The 15,064-nt window shown below is 40.1% G+C and overlaps 1 non-coding gene and 1 pseudogene across 1 annotated transcript; both read right to left on the bottom strand.

Moving 5' to 3' along the window:
- On the bottom strand, nt 99–803 carry Gm4294 (predicted gene 4294; annotated as a pseudogene).
- Nucleotides 10,056–10,184, bottom strand: Gm25610. Its single transcript, XR_003950363.1, has one exon. It is a non-coding gene; the product is annotated as a small nucleolar RNA SNORA17 (small nucleolar RNA).
- Between the last annotated feature and the right edge of the window lie 4,880 nt (nt 10,185–15,064).

The raw sequence follows: 15,064 nt of genomic DNA, 5'->3' as shown, positions 1-15,064 counted from the left end.
TATCGTAATGGCCCAATTATTGATGGGTATGACCTTGACAACTCATCCAAGGAGAGAGAACGATAATGGATGTTCTTAGTTCTTTTTTTTTTTTTTTTTGACTGTCCTAAATTGTTTATTGGATATGAATTTTACAAATATCACGTGTATTAGTGGTAACGGTGGAGCTGGAGAGTATTGCGCCTTCTCCAGGCTGCACGGCGGGAACCACCAATAGTGTGGTGGAACTTGTGGCCCTTTCCAAGGCCACGGCTCTTTCGGCCAGCAGATGTCAGCCCACGCATTTCTCTGTGTTTGTGGACTGGTTTGGTGATCCACTGGGTGTCAGGATTTCTTCTGATAGCTTTATGGAACGGATCAATGAGGATAACCTCAAAAAATTTATATGTGGAATCTTCACCAACCCAGTAGGAATTCAGGACTCTCAAAGCCCCACAATGGCGCCCAGCTCTCTCCTCAGCAACAGACTGAAGGCTTCGGGCAAATTTCAGCTGGTTAACACCATGGTGGACAGGCTTGCCGTAAGTTGCACCCTTAGGAACTGGGCGTTTACGACCACCACGGCGGACACGAATCCTGTAAATGACATAGCCTTGCTTAGCCTTGTATCCCAGTCTTCGAGCTTTATCAGGCCGGGTGGGGCGGGGAGCCCTGTGCAGCGCAGAGAGCTGGCGGTATTGCCAACAGCGGACCCTCAGAAGAAAGCGCATCACGTCGGACTGCTTCTTCCTCCATAGCTCCTGGATGTACTTGTATGCACCCATCTTGGCTCACCTGATGGCTGCCGCCAGAGGAAAGGAAAAAAGCATGGATGTTCTTAGTTCTTAATACCTGAGATAGGCAGTTTACTTGTAAGTTAAAAAATGAAATTGGAGAGAATAATTTTAATTTTTTTCTGGAATCATGAAGTGCTAAGTATTTTATACTGTATTCTTATGGCTTAACTGCAGTAATTCATCAATCTTGAGATATTCTAGCCACTAGATAAATTCCAGAGGGAAAGCAACATAGGTCTTTTTCTTTAAAGAACTTACACTTTTCCAGGGGAGACAAGAATACTCTACAGAAAAAAAAATCAATGGGAATAAAGAATATGAACCAAAATATGATAGTATTAACATGCAGAAGAGTTTAGTGGTCTGGGAGACAGGCTTTGTATTTTGACATCAGCTCTCACGTTTTATAGCACCAGGCAGTTTATTTACCCATTGTACAGTTTATTAATTTAAAATGTGAGAGTAATAGCATTTAAAAGTGTTTAATGTGACGTGCCTATAGCAATGACTAGAAGTCACAGCAACTGATGGTTGCTTTAGCTATTATTTTAGGCAATTGAGAAGTTTAAGTTCATTTAATTTTGTTGGTCACTTTTGTCAAAACTTGTTTCTGCTTCCTTATATCTCTATTGTGATTGTTTCATGAGACGACACTGGATTTGTGAATGTAATCAGTTTGGACAAACCAAGGAAACTGATCTAGAATCTACAGAGTTATAACACATATCTGCTCCAATCAAGTGTCTTTGTTATCTCCATGATTAAGATAAATGGATCTAAATATTTAGGGTTTCTTCTAAGATAATAAGTGCTTCCTCTTTAAAAACTATAACCTTTTGTATACCATATCTTCTATTTCCTCAAAATCAAAATAATCTTTCTTCTCTTCTCTGCCAACACATATCATACAGAACTCGGAACTACAATGCACTGTATGATCTATATGTACATCCGGGTGATGTAAGAATGATGAATAGACTTACTGAGTTGTGACTTGCCTCTAGTCAGCCTCTATTTGTCTAAACTTCAAGGATTTATCTATAAGTGAGAAATTATTTCATTTAGAAAGTGGTAGTAGTTGGAGTAGCCAGTTACCACTTTCCGAGTTTCATTTTTCAGATATATAGGAAGGAAGAACTCATCAAGACCTCTTGCATCCCTAATCTAGCCCCAAATATAACCCATTTCTTATTTTGTTTTTGTTTTTATTTTCAAGAGTGTTTCTTTGTGTAGCCCTTGATGTCCTGGTTCTCACTCTGTAGACGAGGCTGGCCTTGAACTCACAGAGGCCTGCCTACCTCTGTCTGCCTCCTAAGTGTTGGGATTAAAGCCTTGTGCCACCACCACCTAGCCCATTTTTCCTTTGTAGACTTTTGATCACTGACCTTGACTTGTGAGATAAAATTATACTCATATAGAGCAGTTCCCTCACCATGATATGATGGTCACAGCATCCTTTCATCCACTGCCATCTGTGTTGCCATCGAAGGCAAGAAGCACTGCATCCTTCATGGAAGCACATTGCAGTATATTAGCACAAGTCTTTGTCTGATCAACTCAGAGCCAAACTTCAGTCTCTGCTAGCAAAGTCCTAATACCCTGGGAAAGCCATGACCAGGATAAAGAAGATAACAAGGGAAACAAGTGAGAATCTAAGAGATATTCCTTTCAACTAATTCTCCCCATTTCTTCTTCTTTGTGTCTTTTTCATTCATGTTTCTCATTCTTTCTTCCCTTCCTCATTATGTCTAGTTTTTATTGAATGTGTAAAGTAATGCCTTGTGCTAAGTCTCTATGCTTTAGGGTAGAGAATTGAATTAATGGACACAGGCTAGCTTTACATTGCTCTAATGAGAAGATATTGGTGATGCCATTTTCTTCTTAGATGCAACATGAGCTAAAGTCCTTATGTGATATAGATCAAGGCTTCTTTCCTACCAGTAAGTTTGGGTTAATAGTTATATAAAATAGGCACACAAATCAAATACTTATTTCTTTAAAAACAATTTAAGACAATTATTTGGTATACACATAATTTTATTGTTTGTTAAAGATAAAATTTTGAATACTAGTGAAATTGATGGATTTGTCTATTTTTACATAAGGAATTAAATTTTGGCTGAATACTGATAATAAACCTAGGACAGAATATCAAAGCTGGTGGTTACTTGGACCTTGTAACTCCTGAATTGAAAATGCTGCTTTCCATAGATACACACTACTAAAGGGTAGATGTATGTTTGGGACAATCTCAGGGATTGTTGGAAATGATTCCTTATGAAACTCAAACAGCAGTTTTCAAAACCAAACATTCTAACGTAATCCAATTCAATGATCGACTGATTTGATATTTACTAGTGATCAGGTGCTGTTATAACTTCTCAGGCAACAGCCATACCAGGCTCTTGCCAGTAAGCATTTTTTGGAATCAGCAGTAGTGTTGGGGTTTGGTGTCTGCAGATGGGATGGATCCCTATGTGGGGCTGTCTATGGATGGCCTTTCCTTCAGTCTCTGTTTTATTATTTTTTTCAAAGACAGGAACATTTCTGGGTTACCAATTTTGAAATGGGTGGGTGGTCCCATCCCTAATCTGGAGGCTGTGTCTATCTACTGAAAGAGTTCTCTACAGCTTCTATCTCCCTTTTGTTGCATATTTCAGTTAAAGTCATCTCCCTTGGGAGCCTCTTGCTTCCATGGCAGCTGGGACTTTCTATTGGCTACCTCTAGTTCCTCATCTCCCTCTGCTACATCTATTTTTATTCGATTTCCTAATCTTCTGTACTTCTTCCCTGTCCCTTCCAATAACTGATCCTGCCCCTCTTTTTTCCCTCTCCCCCTCTCCTCTCCCTCCCAGGCTTATCCCTCCCTTTACTTCCCATGATTATTTTGTTCCCTCCTCTATGTAAGATTGAAGATTCCACACATTGGTCTCCCTTCTTCTTTAGCCCCATATGGTTTGTGTGTTATATCGTAGATATTCTGAGCTTTGGGGATAATATACAATTATCAGTGATTACAAACCATGTGTATTCTTTTGTGTCTGGGTTATCTCATTCAAGATGAAATTTTCTAGTTCTTTCCATTTGCCTATGAATTTCATGAAGTTTTTAATAGCTCAGTAGTTTTCCATTGTATAAATGTACCAAATTTTCTGTATCCATTATTCTGTTGAGGAACATCTGGGTTGTTTCCAGCTTCTGGCTTACATAAATAAGACTGCTATAAACATAGTGGATCATGTGTCCTTATTATATGTTGGAGCATCTTTTGGATATCTAGTTATATCTATATCTATATCTATATCTATATCTATATCTATATCTATATCTATATCTATATCTATATCTATATCTATATCTATATCTATCTATCTATCTATCTATCTATCTATCTATCTATCTATCTATCTATCTATCTTTCCAGTAGTGGTATAGTTAGATCTTCAGGTAGAACTATTTCCAATTTTCTGAGGAACCACCAGATTGATTTCCAAAATGGTTTATATCAATTACCACACAGTTGATGGTTCAAAAGACACGCCTTCTATTTACAAAACTAATGTGAAAATAGCACAAAATATTTTCACCTCTCTCCTCTGTTTTCAGAACTTTGTTTGCAGCATAGACTAATTGCTTCCCAATATCCATTTTGTCTTTACTGTACAAATTATGGAACTCTTCAAGTTTAATAGGAAAGTTAGGAAGAGACTATAAGTCAGCATTTTTTACAACTTGTTTATTTAGAAGGATACTCTGGAAGACTTGTGTGGTGTACTTCTGAGTAATGACAGGAAGGAAAATCCTGTTCAATATCCAGTTCCTATTCAGCTACTGGCTGCCTGCACCTTAGGAGCAGAGATGCATGTCAAGCAAGGAAGTCCTTCATTTTCTCTGGCTCTGAACTATGCATGGCATGATTTTTATGAATTAATGAGGTACAGTCCATTTTATGTAAACCAATTCTTTCTAAAAAGCCTTTTCTTGGGGCAAATATATTAAATTATATTAAATATAATGTTGTCTTGAATAACAAAATATTCTCTGATTTTGAGGTTAGACTTCTTATTTATCAATGAAATAGTTTCAACAGAGAATCAATAAAGGTATCTCAAGATTCAACCCTTGAAATTTTGACATTTCCAGGTGTGAGAAGATCACTCATGATGGGTTCTCGTCTATGAAACGTACTGCTTAGCCTGACATAAATAATATAAAGCATGTCCTGACTACACTTATTTAGACTTTTTAATTCTTTGCTACAGAAACTAGCAATCTAGAATCCTAAACAACCCTGACCTAGAGTAAGCACATATTTTATCTTTAGAAATTTACAGCCCAGACTGTTGTTGTCCTGGTTCTCATGGACCTGAACTCTAATGGAGACTTAGATTAAAAAGATCCATTGGAAACTTCTGTATGCTCCATATCCAAAATTTGACCTTAACATCCAATAACCTTTCATCAGACTTGGCCCATTACCAATTTGGCACATTCTCAAGAAACCCACCATCAAGTTAACATACAGAAGAGAATAACATGCTACAGAATTTTAGAGTATACCTCATTGAACAGAAAATAAAGGATGCTATTTTTAAACAAACTCTATTTTAGATGAGGCATTTTATGTACAGTTTGAGGCATACAAGCATGATAGTACAGCCTCTATGTCACACGAGTAGGATATAGGTTATAGGATATAGCCTATAGGTCGTTAACTAAAGGTTTTTCTCATTGGTAACGACTTGAATGTCCCCTGGCTACAGTTGAGAACCAAGGGCTATTGCATGGTTTTTTTTTTTTTTTTTTTTTTTTTAGTTTTTAAGTGAGACGATTAGGAATGATTGCAAGGATTAACAACTTGTTCAAATCTGCCTTGTGGAGACCCAGTGTTGCCCTCATCCTTTTCTTGCTTATAGTTGTTAGAATGACCACAGAATGAACTCTGAGTAGTGTCTGAGATATGGAGTGAGTTTCTGATACCATGAGAAAATATATCACTGGAGTCAGGGGTGAATTGCCTTAGCCTCTGAGACTTCCTACTCATCAAGATGTTACCGTCTCTTTCTTCCTTATCAATTTAATTATATCTATAGTATAAGACTCTGAAACTCTCTCAGGGAAAAATACTTTGGAAACAAAAGTACCTCCTGATAGATATTTTTCTTCATGGGTTCTCTAAGGTCAACAGAATGCAATCCTTCAAATATAGCCACTGAGTCAGCAAAGTTTATTTTCATCACCAGTGAAATTATTCTATCTGACATCTTTATTCAGTGCATTCAGAAGATGGTATCTGACGACTTTTCCACTCTTCCAGGTCAGGTGAATTTCTACCTAAAGTCCAGGAAGCAGACATAACCCCCTAGACTGTCTTGTCTTTACAGCCAATGCGGTTCAAGCTCTGGTTTCTTCTTCCTTTACTTTGCTCAGCAGATGCTCTTTCTATGGTAAGCATGACTGAGAAGCTTGGTGGGTACACAGAAGCCCTAGCATCACACTCAAGGCATTGCAGAATCCTAATGCTTACCCTAAAAGTTTCCAATTTCATCTCTTGGGCCGGACACAGCTCTTTCTATTTCTATTAAATTAGCAATTAATTTAGCCTTGTAAGTAGTATATATCCTCTATTTCATAGTATCATTTTTCTCTCTTAAAAAAAAATCACTGTTCTGTATGACAGTTCCCTGGGTTTCCATGAGGAGACCCAGTTTTGCCTCCTCCTTTTCTTTTCTTTCTTTTTTTTAAAATATTTTTTATTATTACGTATCTTCTTCAATTACATTTAGAATGCTATCCCAAAAGTCCCCCATACCCTCCCCCCCACTTCCCTACCCACCCATTCCCATTTTTTGGCCCTGGCATTCCCCTGTACTGGGGCATATAAAGTTTGCGTGTCCAATGGGCCTCTCTTTCCAGTGATGGCTGACTAGGCCATCTTTTGATACATATGCAGCTAGAGCTATAGTTGTTAGAATGGCCATAGAACGAACTGGGAATACAGTGTTTGAGATATGGAGTGATTTCCTGGTGCTATGAAAAAAAACATCACCTATGTGAGAGGTGAACTACCTGGGAGAATCTAGGTTGTTATCTTCCTTACCCTGAAAGAAGACTCTCCTTCAAAAGTTTGCCAAGTGAACCAGCAGGTGCTGGGTAGGAAAGACCCCCTAGTCCCTTGGACTATGCACAGACTGTCTATGCCAGAATCTTTCTTGAAGTTAAGAGGGAAAGCCATGATGGATCTGCATCTCTTCCTTGCTGCCTGTCTATCAGTGACATGCCCACTCGACATCATCTTATTTGTGTGGATATGTTATGCCTCATGACTTTACACAATTAAGAAACTGTAGCCACAGATGAGTGGGTGGAGGTGCTTGGACTCTGGTTTGTGCTGGCAGGCATGGTAATGATCTTTGAGTTCTTTCTTTGCCATCAGAGCTCTCTCTGGGGATTGGTAAATAATTACAAGGACTTGCTGCAGAACTCCTGGAAAAATACAAAGCATTCTTACCTCTCAAACTATGGGAAGCCTGCTATGGACCACTTCTCAGAATCATAAGATTCTATTGTGTATTTGTAACAGTTCTCTCAATTTAGTTCATATTTTGTGTTTTCCTATGAACAACAAGAAAAAGCAGCAGCAGCTTGGACGATTCTATTGTGGAGGACCACGCCCATGAAGGACCATGCCCAATTTTTATGAGTTCATCTTGTATATAGTTGCAAGAGATAATTTCACTATACTACCCTTCTCCCCACTATACAACAGCTTGCACTTTCCTTCCAAATCTCTTCCAAGCCCATTAAAGAGGCCATTTTTTTCTAATAACAACTGTTCAAGGCAGCTAATGCTTTTCGTGCTGTGCTTTGCTCTCATCTCTACCGACCATCTTCTCATTGCAAAGAGAATGCTATATCCTTGGGTTTTAGTTACAGCAACATCTGATTTTCAGTCCCATTTTTAGACAGTGTGTTCATTGTCTATTTCTAAAAAAATACATCATCATAAATTTATCAGAGAACACAATATCTGCTTGCTGTCTTATGATTCTTGTGATTGTCTTGGCATGGCTTGTGGAGTTCTAACAAGATATCAGGCTTACTCTCTGTCTCATGTGATGCTCTGAGTCCTTTTCCAACCTCACACGAGTGTTGGAAAAACATGTTTCCTTGAATATGTAGAGCTCATCATGGCTTTGCTTCTTTGAGACAAACAAATGAGTCTCCCTTTGGATCTCCAGCTTCTTTAAGCAATTTACTTGATTTGCTGTGCTCAGCTAGGAAAATCTCCCTTTTCATTAACTCAGCGCCAAAGCCAGTCAGTTGATTATAACTGTAATTACATTTGCAAAATCCCATAGGCTTTATCATATGAAGTATGCTAATCATTGCAGTTATATGACATGTTGTTCATGCCCGTATCCAAAGAGCAAGGAGTATAGATGGAAACATCAATGGACAGGGATGGGACTCTGTGGACCACTAGAAAATTCTGCCTATAACAATCTAAATCAAAGGTCTAACATATATATTCTATATTGGTTCTTTGTGAATTTCACATTATGTACTCCAATCTAACTCATCTTCCCTTCCCCTTATACCTGCCCTCCATCCTTGCCATCTCCCCACATCATAGAAAACATAAAAATCTTGTTGTGAAAGCTGTACTGTTACTGTGTACCCCACTGCACACTCCTTTTCCACACTCTTTGCTTGCAATGACTTGGTCTGTCACAAGGCCTCTGGTTTCTGCTACTCTATCAATACTGGAACCTCACTACTAGGAATCCTATTGGATATCCTGTTGATATTCTGTGTCATGGAGATCCTCTAATTTTGGATCTGTAGGACCAGTCCCTTTAAGGACTCCAACAGTTTTTTTTTTTTTTGATGGGGTAAATATTAAGGTAGGCCAATTCAAAGCCCTGGATTTGGGTCTGAGAGATATCTGAACTGGTAAGCAAGCCAGCTCCCAATCACCAGCAAACCCTACCATTTCTCTGCAACCAGGGCCAGCTCTGCCCTGATGCTCAGTTGAGGTACAGGGCCTGCTCTCCCAAGTTTTGCAGCTGGTAAGGAACATGGCCAGTTCTTCCACTATTACTGCCTGGCAGACAGGAGGCAGAGCTGGCTCTCCTGCTCTCAAGCCCCCAGAGTCAATTCTCTAACTTGCCATAGGTGGCACGGGGAGAGAGCTGGGGAGAGCATCTCTCCCTCACCCAGGCTGGTGCATGATAGACAAGTTGAGGAGCCAGCTCTCCCATGCTCATACCTTTGGGACTGGCTCACCCTTGCCTCCACCATCAGGGTCAGTTGTACTGTACTGCTTAGGTGAGGTACAGAGACTACTTTTCTCACTGCTGCATTAGGTGAGGTGAAGTGACAGCTCTCCTACATTAATGACCCCATTGGGGCCAGTTCTTTCTCCTGCCCCCAAAGAGTATTGAGGGCAAAATGGAGGGTAGAGGAGATAAGAAGCAGGGCTGGCTTTCTCATACTCATGTTCTTGGGTCAGCTCACCTGCAAACCCCACATTCAGGTCCAGATCTAGCTGTGCTGCCCTTGTTCTCCTGAGTGTTACAGCTGACTAGGAGTGGGGTCAGGTCTCCTACTCTCATGCATTCAGGGGCAGCTCTCCCACAAAGCTCAAGTGAGGGGTTGGTCCAGTTTTCCAGAGTCCTCAGACATTAACATGTTCGCTGCAGCAGCCCAGACCAGGACATCCATCCACCTGGTGGTAGCAGACCCCTGATAATGCAGAGCCATGAACCCAGATCTAGGCTGTGGTGGTATCACAGGCCAGGTCCTCACCACAGTCCCAGATAGCATCACTGGCTACTCACAACCAACTGTTCCTCTCTACCCTCAAGTTTCTAGTTCTGCCTCCCTTCATTGTGCCCACATCCTTCTTTTCCCTTTCTTCAGTTTTGCTACCACTTGTTCCTCTTAGTGATGCCTGGAGTCTCTGAATGTCTGGAGTCCTCTCAGGAGTGCTATACCTTGCTCATGCATTATGGCACCAGGCAAGGGTAGTCTCAGGCATGGTCTGCCCTCCCAGGCCTTCATGGCTCTGGTCTGGTGGTCATCTCAGGCTTGCTTCTTGTACAAGTGACCCCTTGTGGGGGCTGTCTGTCTCATGTTTACTCTTGCCTAGGGCTGGAAGCCCCAGGTAGAGTTCTTTTAGTCTCAGGCTTGCTCCCTGTCCTGGAAGCTCACCCAGACCTTATTGGTCCTGGGCTTGTGGTCATCTCATACTTGCTGTTTTTTTTTTCCCAGGGGGATGTTAAGCTGTTGTTCGTTCGGATGTTTATAGGAAACACTGAGCATAGACATAGCCTTTCTCCTTTCTGCTACTTACTTAGTTACATGTGACATACCAGCCACACCTGCAGTTTCTCTGGGGGCAGGCTTTAATATTTTAAGGTTTCACTTCATAATGCAAATTATAATTGGTTTGGTGTATGGACTTAATTAAGCCTCAATTGTACTATTTTAAATGTCAGAGTCCTGAATACAGAGTCCTAGTGTTGGACTCAAATGTGGGTTCTTTTATTTTTATTTACTACAAGCTGAAGATTCAAAAGACCTAGACTTAATCTTACTTAGTTTCTATTTCTCTTTAGTATGTTCAGTGCTAGTTTTTCTTTTTAAACCTGGATTCTGTTTACAGACCTGTGTTTTTGAAGACACAATTCTTTGGCAGGATATCCTTATCAAAAATCAGAGTTTTGTAGATTAGAATGACAAGAGCAGAAGGGCAAGAGAAGTTAGAATAACATGAAGAGCAACAAGGTGAAAGTTAACTGTCCTTTGTTTCTCAGATGAAGCAGAGTCTCGCCTCCCTTGCATCCAAGGCATATTTCCTGGAGAGGCCAAGGGCACTTGGATACTTGCTGACTACATACTTTCCGCTCCAGGCCAGAGTCTGGAACCATCATCATCTGGATGGACAGTGACAGATCAGCTATGACATTTTCATGTGGTTTTATGTTATAAAAAGCCAATCCAAAAGAGCTTGACATGATGAAGAAAGAGGAATGCATAAACCAAATTTGAAACCAATGAAAATATTCCTAGTTCCTGCATCTCATATGGTTTTCAGGAAGCAGAGAAGGCTCTTCATTAGCTATATGCTGTAGAGTCTCTAACAGATATGGCAGCCATGTGCAGAGCCCAAGAATTCTTTAAAAGAAGTCTGTCTGGAAGATGACTAACACAGAATTCATTTCAAAGAGATGCAGCACTGGCTTCCAGTTAGGAGGCTGTGCGGAGATGGGGTTATTAGATGTGCCTGCTATGGGCCTGAGATGGATATCACATACCCTTTTCAGGTTTGAAAATATGTTATTGTGAAAGATAAGCATCAGCGGGAGTTCGCTGAACTGCTGAATCTCAGGCACATTTGACTCCTCTTTGAAGACAGATATCAAAGAGATATTATTGAGGGTGCAAAGAGTTTTATATGACACTAATATATTTCTTCATTGTCTCTTACTAGCATTATAGAAAAGCCATAGCTAGAGCTTCAGTTTACTACACCCACGGGTAATATAGACATGAGCTTCTACACTGTGAAGAGGACAGCTCTTGTCATACTGGAAACAAATCAAGCAATTTCTTCATCTGCATAGTTTTCTCTTAGTAGACTAAGGCAGATGAGTGAAGCAAGGTAAACAGAAGTAAAAAAAAAGGTTCATCTCAGTTCCCAAAAGTGTAATGATTGATGTACCTACAGCAGAGGTGTGTGCATCCTGATGTACCTACAGCAGAGGTGTGTGCATCCTGATGTACCTATAGCAGAGGTGTGTGCATCCTGATGTACCTACAGCAGAGGTGTGTGCATCCTGATGTACCTACAGCAGAGGTGTGTGCATCCTGATGTACCTACAGCAGAGGTGTGTGCATCCTGATGATGTACCTACAGCAGAGGTGTGTGCATCCTGATGATGTACCTACAGCAGAGGTGTGTGCATCCTGATATACCTACAGCAGAGGTGTGTGCATCCTGATGTACCTACAGCAGAGGTGTGTGCATCCTGATGATGTACCTACAGCAGACGAGTGTGCATCCTGATGTACCTACAGCAGAGGTGTGTGCATCCTGATGTACCTACAGCAGAGGTGTGTGCATCCTGATGATGTACCTACAGCAGAGGTGTGTGCGTCCTGATGTACCTACAGCAGAGGTGTGTGCGTCCTGATGATGTACCTACAGCAGAGGTGTGTGCATCCTGATGATGTACCTACAGCAGAGGTGTGTGCATCCTGATGATGTACCTACAGCAGAGGTGTGTGCATCCTGATGTACCTACAGCAGAGGTGTGTGCATCCTGATGTACCTACAGCAGACGTGTGTGCATCCTGGAAGTCTGCCCTTAAATCAAGTTCTCAGAGACTCGCTGATGAGATAACAGTCAAAGAAGGAACAGAATGACTTAAAATATCAGGCACACAGAGATACAGTACATACAGTCCCAGCCCTTGAAGCATCACAGGTTGGTACTGAGAGTCTCATGTGCTAGAACAGAAAGAAACAGCAAGGTGTGCGGAATCAAAGAGCTTGGAAGGCAGTCAGCAGCTGTTAGGCTAGCACATGGAGTTCGTGTTGATTTTCTGAGTGTTTGTAAACATCGCCAAAACGTTTTACATGAGAGGCTGTTTAATAGGAACGGAAAGAGATAAAGATAGTGGGGAAGAATAGAATCCAAATTTTACATAGACACACATGTATATATTATGATACATTCAACTTATGAAAGATAAACAAAACAGAGCAACAATAACAGGAGTCAAAAGATTACACTGTAAAATGGATTCTGTGGGGGGTAGTTTGAAGGTTATTTGTAAGAACTCATCAGAATGGTTAGGGGTTGACTGAGATACACATATTTGAGGCAGGTAGATGAATGGTGGTATGCTTCCATGGGGTTGATAAGTATGCTTCCTAGTTCTGGACCAGGGATTATTTGTAGGATTGCTCTACTCATTTAACCGTAGGCAGATTCTTTAGAGAAAGTCAACTTATTCATTGTCATAACATGTCTGCTACACTGAAATATTAGGTAATTATGCTCTCTGAGAGAACTGCCTCCTCTGTTTTGTGTTTATGCCTCAGGAAGAGAAGTTGATATCATCTTGCAATATTATAAACAATTGTACACACAGAGGCACTGGGCTTCCCTTCTCTCCAGGGCATGGTTGGATAGTGCAGCAAAGGGCATTGTTCCCTTCAGGGTCCTGGTGGAAAGCTTGGAATACTAATTAGGGCCACTTTACAGAGACTTGGCATCTCCTGGGGCTTCTTCAGGCTTCAGTCTTTAGAATACCTGCTGACTCTTGCTTGGTAAACACAGTGATTAGCCCCTAGTTGCTCTTAGGCAGAGCTTTATTTAATGTTTCCATAATGTTCACCATACAATATCCAGCTGAGTCTTTCTCCTCCAAATACAGAGGTGGCAGCAAATGAAGACACAGCTGTATTCTGATCCTCACAGAGCTACATCTGTGCTCATGCCTCCTGGACACTTGCTAACTTTCAAGTTTCCCAAGGAGTCGAATGTCACACCGTGTTCCTTACAGCCCACCTGCAGTCATTTTATAAACTTATCATTCTCAGAGACACTGAAGACAGTTAGTACCTTTTTGTTATGAGATATAACACAGCACACACACACGCATGTGTACACACACACACATAAGCATAAACACATAAACATAAATACACACACAAACCAAAGGCTATATCTTTTGACGACTCCTTAACCACAAGTCTGGTCAGAAAAGAGAATTCTTCTAATTCTGATACCCCCTGCATGGCCCATATCTCGATAAGGATCCAGTTATTTTCCATAAAAGTTACTCATAACTTTATTTTTATAGTAGTCATTTCCTCAACGTTTTATCACCATAGAGTACAGGCTTGTGCTCTATAATTGAAGCTGTCAGTTTAAAAATAAGTTGTGTTTTAAATTTCTTTCACCTATAGATACCCCTTTTGTTTTCTTACATTGGTTGAAGAAACGGAACCATTTGACTGTCAGAGCTTTCCACAATCCAGATATTGCTGACTGCTCACTAAAGCCACAACTCAATATCTTCATCTGTCTTCAGTATCTTTTTGTATTCTTTATATCTAGGTCTACAGTTTTGCTTGTTTCTTGTTTTTTATTAAAAATTTAGTACTCAGGGAGGTACTTTGTAGTTTGTTAGATTCTTTCCACATGTAAGAGTGGAATTTAGGAATTACCAAATACTTACTTATTGTGATTTAAATATTTGTTAATTCTGAAACTCATTTTCAGTGACTAGGTCAAGCAACCTATAACCTCAGGGATGGAGTTTCTCCTATTCTAAAAAACTGAATTAAGCCTTACTTTTTTTCTTGCATCTATAATGTTTGTTATGAAATGATAAGAGTTAAGAAGGCCCTACTGTGAGTTAGTCCCTAGGTCTTGGTTTTCATAGTCTCCGGAATCACGAGCCAGTAAAATTCTGTTTCATTATAAGTTATACTAGCCATTGCTATAATAGTAGAAACAAGAAAAGGCACCATTTCAGCTTTGAATGTTAGATCCAGTGGCCACGGCAATCTTATAATGCTACAAAGAAAATATTAAACAAAGTTATAATAAAACGATTTCAGGAAAGATTGTTGCTCTACTGCATTTCAAGTAGGAGAATGTGCTTAAGAGAAACGCTTTAGACAAAAGGTCATAGAAAGCACTGCCAAAGTCATCATCTTTTCCTGAGAATTCAATAAATAAAAAGGAAATAGCCATGAAAATATGAGACTATGGAGTTTCAGAAGGAAAAGGAAAACTAACTTAATGCATACAGTTAAAGTGGGTTTTATAGGACTGAGGCGCAGAAAGCAGGCAGTGTGGTAAGTATTGTGTGTGTGTATTGTGTATGAGTATTGTGTGTGTATGTGTTGTGTATTATGGGTATGTATTGTGTGTGTATTGTGTATGTGTGTTGTGTATGTGTATTGTGTGTGTATTGTGTATGTGTATTGTGTATGTGTATTTTGTATGTGTACTATGTATGTGTATTATGTGTGTATTGTGTGTATGTCTATTGTGTGTGTCTATTGTGTGTGTGTGTTTTGTGTGTTAATTGTGTATGTGTATTGTGTGTGTTGAGGCAAACTGGTAGTCAGTACCATTGCAGAGTGTGCAATATTGTAGAAAATATACAAAATAACCAATTTAAGAAAAAAAATAAGTTCATTCTGACACACTATTGAGGGGGTTCCCATTCATGGTTAGTTGGCCTCTTTGCTTTGGGGT

This window comes from Mus musculus, chromosome 12 (assembly GCF_000001635.26).
Source record: "Mus musculus strain C57BL/6J chromosome 12, GRCm38.p6 C57BL/6J".
In the NCBI taxonomy this organism is placed as follows: Eukaryota; Metazoa; Chordata; class Mammalia; order Rodentia; family Muridae; genus Mus; species Mus musculus.
This window is presented reverse-complemented; position numbering and strand designations above follow the sequence as displayed.